Below are 8,086 nucleotides of genomic sequence, written 5' to 3'. Positions count from 1 at the left end.
ATCAATATTTTATTTCCTACTCTCACATATATATTCATGCAATATATAGAGTACGGAATCGTTCCACTCTTAATCTAGCAAGACATAAATGAATTCAATTAATCAAACACAAAGAACAATGGTGAGAGTAATGAGATGTGAAATTTCTATTTTAAATAACAACTATTCTAACAAGCAATCATCCTCACATGGCTTCCTTAACCTCCTCTAATAGAGGTTTTAGCCTAATATCATTATACTATCATTCCCAACACAAGAACAATAATAACAAGTCATAATTTAATAACTAATTTAAACTTTATAAATCTAATTTTAACAATAGTCTAAGAATCAAAATGAAGACAACCTAATTTATGAATTTAAAACAACTAAAACTAAATAAGAATTTAATTAATAACTAAATTGAAATGAAAACTAATACTTTATTATAAAACTAATAGTGATTCTAAATAATAATTTACTTTGTTCTAACACTAATTAATTGAAGGTAAACACTAGATCTAAAACAAGCTATTCTAACTAATTAATGGAGTCTAACCTAATTTTCTAATCTAGATCTAGGTATCCTTAAGAGTTAAGTCTTCTCCATACAAATGGAGGAGACCAGATCCACTTTTTCGTGCATGGGCTGAGGAGCCATATTTTGGGCCGGAAAATCGAGCCCAAAACCCAATTTCTTTAGTCCATAGAGGCCTTTTCAGCTGGATTTGACTTCCACAGACTTTTCACCCACTTCTGCTCTTCTGGGTCAATGCTTGGACTGTTGGAAATCTCTTTCTGAGCCGGTCGTTTTGACATAAGGTAGGCTCAATTCCGAGGTCTGAGTCCAAAGATACGACCTTCGAAAGTTCTGCTGACTTTTGTGCGCTGTTTCTGCCCGCGTTAACTTTGACTTTTTAGCTTTGACCAGGCTTTAAAAATGCTTTTTCTTCTTGAATCTTGGCCTTTAATCATAGAACTTCTTAGCAACCAGCCCTTGCTCCTTTATCTCGCAAAAGGGGCGCATTTCTGCACATATTCGACTCCGAAGCTTGAAATACACAAAAGCACGATAACAGTACTAACTCTTACTTATTTGGTCTAAAGCAATATTGTTAAAGGGGTTAAAACTACAATTTTAGGCTCTTATCACTGAGCAAACTAAAAACTCTGACAAGTTAAGAACTTTGAGCAAAATAAAAACTCTGACAGGCTAAGAACTCTGAGCAAACTAAAAACTCTGACAGGCTAAGAACTCTAAGAAAACAGACATCATGCAAAAAGCTTATAAACTCCAATACATAATCAAAACCAACAAAAACAAGCAATGCATGAAACTAACAAAGAAACTAACAAACCCAACATCAAAAACTCCAAAAGATTTAAACAAACCTTCCTCACAACCAGGAGTACATTGACAAGGGATGAAAAGTTCACCATTAGGATAAACACTAAGCTTCCTTATAGGATCACCATAACGTTGACTAGTACAACCACAAGTAACTTCCACACAATCTTCACATCTTTTAAACCCATCAACAAAAACTTAATTATAAAACTCAAACTTAATCAAAGTTATAAACTTAATCTAAATTACCTTCATTTTTGGAAAAAAAATTTTGTGATTAGCTTCGTCTTTCCTTCTTTTGCAATGGAGATCTTTTGCAGTCCACGTGGTCAAGCTACAATTGTGGAGATATTTGTTTGTAGTAAGTTGAAATTGAGAAATTGAGATGTTTGTTGTTTGAAAATGAACCCAATTCTTTACCCTTCGTGAGTTTGTTTCTGTGACTTTACGAAAATTTTGAAATTTCGTATTTTGTTTCGTATTTTGTGAGGTTAATTTCGAAATTTCATTTTTTAATCTTGATCAAGATTGTTTGGATCCAATGGCTGTTTTTGGCTGTCTCGGAAACTCATGTCTCCCTAGCCAAACCGATATATATGTGTATCGGGTACTCAAGATTCGTGTTTTGTATTATAATGTGTACAGGGTTTGTTGTTGTTTGCAAGAATTCTTTCATGTGCTTGATTAAACCATTGTGTTTTGTATTAAAAAGTGTAGGTTGTGTTAGCCTATCGTTTATGCATATTTCGTTATCGTTATAAAATGATGTTGTTTTGAATATTAGGCTATTAATTATGCTTACGTGTCTATTTTTCCCTTAATGGGTAAGAGACTCGTAAAAAACATTTGGATGTATAGTTATCTCCCACAAGCAATAGCTCTTTTTCAAAATTGTTTTATTTGTCCCAGTTAAATTGGGTTGCTGTAAAATAAGCCTTACTAAGGTTTTTCACTATTCAATATTTCCGAAGCATTTGCAAAGTTTCTTTCTTTGTTCATTTACTTATTTGATTGTATGGTATATGTTCGTTTGCATTTGGGCATAAAACTAAAATCCAGTCAATCTTTGATGCTTAGGAAGAACTGTGCCAATATAATGCCTAAATGTTGTTTTTCTCCTTTTCTTTTTCATGGTATAATATATAACTTATCAGTTTCTTTGTAATCACAGTGACAAGAAGCGTGGTTGTACATAAGCCAAACTCTTAAGGTATTTTCTTTCTCCAAATTCTAATTCTTATATATCCATGCCATTTGCTTCTTTACTTGCACTTCAAATTAGTCATTGTCTCAATCATAGTAGGAACGTAGCTCATACCTACATTTTCTTCGTCATTAAACTTCCTCTTTTAACGATTGAATAAATCTCTATACATATTTTTTTTTAAATAATAGACACGCGAGTTATATATAAGTTATTTGTACAATCATATCATTATGTTTGTCTGTTTTAATCTTTCTTATATGAACTAATTTTAACGAGGTGTGTGTAAGAGGAATAGTGTGCCCTCCATATACTAAACTGTAGTTGTGTGTTTATTATAAATTTCTAATTTAGATTTGGACTTCTTTGGGATACTTTGTTTTGTTTCTTTACGTCGAGCTCATATATTGGCCATGCATTTGATTCCATGCTAGTGCATGTCTTTCATTTTTTTTCTCGCTCTACCTTTTCATTGCAAATGGATGTGCTTTTTTCAGTAGACCTGTTTCATCAGTGTTTGACTAAACTTACGAGAAAACCAAATATTTTTAGTTTTCTCAAACTACGAGAATTGGTGGGTTAAGTAGTAAACAATAACGAAATATTGAAAGGGCTCGACATATATATTGTTGAGCTGATAAACATACTACCTTTTTATAAATAAGTTGTCGTATACTATAAGAAAACAGGTTTTTGCCCACGGTTCAAAACCGTGGAAAAAGCTTTTCCCACGGTTTTGGACTGTCGCAGAACCATGGGCTTTTTGTGCGTCAGAAATAGTTTACCCACAGTCATGACCGTGGGTAAAACCTACCAATAGCGACGGTCTTTGCATCAGCTATTGCCGTCGGTATGGCCACGGCAGAAACCATCGGAACATCCGTGGCAAAAGGTCACTTTTCCCTACGATGTTGGGCCATGGGAAAAGGGCAGTTTTTCCTATGGTTTTAGGCCGTGGGTTTTGATGTTTTTGCTACAGCTATAGACCGTGGCAAAGTTATTTAAAAAAAACAATAATAATTGATATTTCAATTCACATTTTCACCTGCAGTCAACAGAAACCTACCAATCACCTAGTAAAGTTTACATAACCATCCTACACCTCAAAATCACCATTTCCATTCAGCCTCATCATCTCGAAAGATATAAAAAGTAGCTTTACAAAGCAAAGAATTGAATTAACACATGTACTATATAAACACTTTTCTAAACAAGAAAACAAACAAGTGATATGAGATATTATATACACCAATCACTAAGAAATGCACGGTAAACTCATATAATTAGAGCGGTTTACTAGTCGATCACTTTACTAAATTAACAAATGTTTGGATGAAATGATTACCACTGATGTATCATCATAAGTCAGAGTAGTGAAGAATTCACGCAATTGCCAATATTTTGTGCAAAGTAGTCGGACGATTACAAGTGATCAGAAATAGAAACTAAAAGCTTTTTGTATGTAGTAGAACAGCTGAAGAAACTTGAAGTCTTCCACCCAAAGAAAAGCTCATTAAATTTCAAGCCCCTTACAATCATATCCATGAAGACAAAATCTCAGACAGGCGATATGACCTGTTCCATAGTTGCATTGGCATGCCCAAACATGTCAAGGCTTGAAGTCTCGACGTACACCGATGCATAACAAAGGACGACCAATTGATAGTATTAAAGCACTAGTTCTGAACATTTTAGTAGTTCCGTAGGATGCTCATTGAAATCACAAAGACAACGGTAAAATAGTTCGTAAATTGGATTTGAAACGACAAAGATATGGCCAAAACAAGATTTTGTCCTTATGACACTGAAATGATACCCACTCACCTCTATGATTTGTTTCGCATACGTATTTAGATCTTCCAACATAGTTGCAGTCCTAATATTGTTGTTGAAATAACCAAAGCAAAGCATAAATAATCTACCACAAACCACAAAAATAGTTCTACACAATTCTAAACGCATCATAAACTCTATTAGCGAGATTGTTTATTATACATGCATGGTTATAAAAATCAGCACTATGCATGAACTAAAGTCCAACAAAATCAAATGTAATATAACACAAAGAAAGCATGATTCAAGTACTTGCATAACCATTGGAGAGGAGAATCATAAAAACAAGACTTACGTTGTTTGAGAGCAGACCAAGCAGCCATGGCAGCATTCTTCTCAGCTTGTTTCATTGTCCTCGCTGGTTCACCAGTGAAATTTAATCCAGCAAGCTCCACAATAGAAGTGAATACATGTAGGTAGCCCGGATGCTTAGGGCACTTATCTAAACAAGAACAACTACCTACGCTAGTGTTTTCAACAGTCCATAGTCTACAACTCCCAATATGAACTATTATCTAGATGAGGTGCAAGTCTAGGCTTAGTTCTCAGGAGGTAAAACTTACTAGATGAGATGTCGCCTAGCTTGGTGCAATCAACTGAAAGTCAAGTACTTGCGGCCTTATGGGAACCCTCAAAGATGGACCTCCAGCTATCTTGCCATCTGGGCTTGTTTGTCATACTGATGTGACTGATCTTACGCGTGACAAAGGCACAAGCATCAAATTGGGATCTCCAAGCGAGCTTTTGGATTTGTAGACCATTCTATTCCTATCTTATTTGCATTCATCACCTTCAACTATAATCAGATAAATAATTGGCATGAGCAAGAAGTTAATAACTAGTTAACCTACACTACTATATAGCGTATTATGAAGGACAAAAAGCATACCTGAATTCACAAGCTAGATCGCTAGGAGACAAAAGGACAACTTGAGAAGGAAAGCTTAATTATTAGCACCCTTCATTTTATCATCCTACTGCATCCTGGTGTTATAGCTATGCTTCTTGTTGATGCATGCTTAAGTTACATTCTTACGTCATTGAGAATCCATGATTAAAACCTCACACCAAAGGTAATAACAAATCAGCAAGAAATGAGAATATTGCAGCAATATCATTCAACTTAACACCGAAATAATAAGCCTGCAAAGTTAGAATTTCTCAATTTGATAATATGATAGAGATTTTAGCGATATTGTAGTTAGCCATAAATTCCAATCCTTCAAACCAATATTTCAATAGTCCCAAATCTGCAACTACCAACATGAACTTCGCCTTAACTAAAACCCATTGATAAGGAAGCAAACATATTACGTTAGGTAGGATCAACAGAAAATCATGCATTATACTTATTCGACTTAAATCAATGATTCAATGGTTCCCGGTCCCAAAACAACAATAAAGAATTGGGGCCTGCATATTTACAACCAAAAAAACTTAAAAAAGAGATACCAAAAAATTTCTAGCAACATCTTGTTGAACAAACTTCTATTAAGAAACGCTATTAACAAAATAGTGGGCTTCACAAACGCTATTAACAAACTTGCTGTCAAAGTATATTGGCTTAGCCAGACTAATGGTAACTAGTAAGTAAGATACTAGCCGCTACAGTATCAGAAACAAACAAAAAAATGAAGAAGAAAGCACCTAGAATTAAGAAGCAAACCTGATGTCAGTGAAGGGACCAACGTCAAGTTCTTGTTCTTTCTTTCTCAATTGGAGCGACGTGAAAAATTCAGAGTCTAGATTAGACCAGAAGTCCCTCGCCGGGCCTCAAGAGAGTTAGGCAAAACTAAGCTCCCATGGGCACGAGGCAAAATGGGTAAGCTAGAACCTAGGTGCAATTTGACTGCATACTATTGAAATAACATTATTTCAGAAACTTAACAAGTTTCAGGTGGTTTACCCTCAAAGTGCTTTTCTTAATTCATATTTTGTAGTAAATAAAAAATTACCTCATTAAGTACCTGTGCTTCAGACAAAGTTTTTGATATGGAAAACACTGCCTTCTCAGTGTCTTGGAGTGTTGCAATGATAGTGAAAGAGGAAGCTCAAAATGCGAGTAGAGAATAATTAAAATGCTACATCCAAAGGACATCCCACAGTTCCAAAGGGGTTAGTTACTCAGAGTTAGAAAGAAGCAAGAATGAATATAGAACTGAAATAAGAAATAGTACGAGGCTACACATCATCGCATCCAGGGTTGTGTACCTAAATTAAGTGTGCAAGAATAAAACTATTAATTACATAACTACTGTACAAAGGTCCAAAACCTCTTCTAGAATCTTCACTTGTTTAAGAATCAATAAACAACCTAGGGGAGGCCACACACAACATAATAAATGGATTCAGTCATGTAATTAAAACCTAACTACAGGCACTACAATCCGACAACGACAAAAAATGGTGTTCATGTACATAAGACATGACATGATAAACACCATTAACTACATTGTCAAGCGCACATAACAATACTTACAGCTAAATGCCCAGACAAATGAAAATAAAAAGGAATTACTAGGCCCTCCACCAAATTTAAAGAGATTCCAAAGGCTAATGATATCTGCCAGTGCAAAATCTACGACAACATTCTTTAGTTCTTCATCCACAGCTTAATGCCTATTTAGCTTTTTGGTGGAAGATATTTTAAGAGACACGGCGAGTTTCCTATTTTCAATGTTCAAATGCCCCTCACGTAGAATTATAATATATATTCCAAATTAACTATTATTTGGACTACATCGTCGTAAAATATCATATAACTACATACTGTGGGCAAATTTAAAATAAAAAACACATCATATAAAATTATCAATAAAGTATCATCTTCATAAATGATTGTAATTAGCAAACCATAACAATAAAGTTCTGAAGGAAGAAAAATCGTGTTTTTATGAGAGACAAACCAGGTTACTTCGCAGCAAAATCGACCGAAAAAGATTATGCTTTTGTCACAAAAACAAAGAAAAATATTTTATTATTAGTACAAAAATCTCAGTGGGAAAATAGTCTAATTAACCTTCACAAATGGCTGTAATTATAAATTTCAAGACACTTAATCAAAGTTTTTACAACCCCATATCTTCAATTGCATAGAAACTAATCACAACACGACTAATTCTACCAATAAACACTAAAACATAAAAGAAATTTGAACTTTGGGTTTATTTAAAAATACCATAACTAAATTGGTGTCTGCCTCACTTCAATCTACCGAGAATCTCTGCAATTTGTTCACAAATTAGAAGAAGAGATGCGTCTTCAAATACCAACGACTTAATTATAACTCTGATTAGGTCACAAAGTTGGGATGAAATTTCATTTTGTTAGGTTGAAGAAGAATAGTTACGACCTAGGGTGTTTTGAGAAGGGACTAAATTCATTCGTTCTTCCAATTTAAAAAAATCAGTGCTTCCAATTATAAAATTCGGTACTTACCTTGTTGAGATGTGAAGGAGAAAGAGAGAAAAAAAGGTAAGTGGCGGCGGGGGAACTATTTGCGTTGAATTATTTTGTTTTTCTTATTTTAGAGCCCTAATCCCCATGGTCAAAATGAGTGCAACAACCGTGGTCAAGGTTAAAAAATCGTACCAGACAGTTTCGGCCGTGGCTGCACCCACGGTCCCAGGAAATAGTTAAACCGTGGCTAAAAATATTAAATCTATGAAACGAGCATAAACCTATTTGCTATGGTCAAAATTCGTAGGAATGTATGCAAGGGT

The 8,086-nt window shown here is 34.6% G+C and overlaps 1 long non-coding RNA gene across 1 annotated transcript; it reads right to left on the bottom strand.

Moving 5' to 3' along the window:
- Positions 1–4,817: 4,817 nt before the first annotated feature.
- Positions 4,818–6,781, bottom strand: LOC147525241 (uncharacterized). The gene is made up of 3 exons (XR_015197878.1): positions 6,031–6,781; positions 5,254–5,425; positions 4,818–5,160 (listed from the first exon to the last, which is right to left on the bottom strand). It is a non-coding gene; the product is annotated as an uncharacterized LOC147525241 (long non-coding RNA).
- Positions 6,782–8,086: the final 1,305 nt, after the last annotated feature.

This window comes from Coptis chinensis, chromosome 1, assembly GCF_015680905.1.
Source record: "Coptis chinensis isolate HL-2020 chromosome 1, ASM1568090v1, whole genome shotgun sequence".
Lineage (NCBI taxonomy): Eukaryota > Viridiplantae > Streptophyta > Magnoliopsida > Ranunculales > Ranunculaceae > Coptis > Coptis chinensis.
The sequence above is the reverse complement of the archived record's forward strand: the minus strand, read 5'-3'. Positions and strand labels throughout refer to the sequence as shown.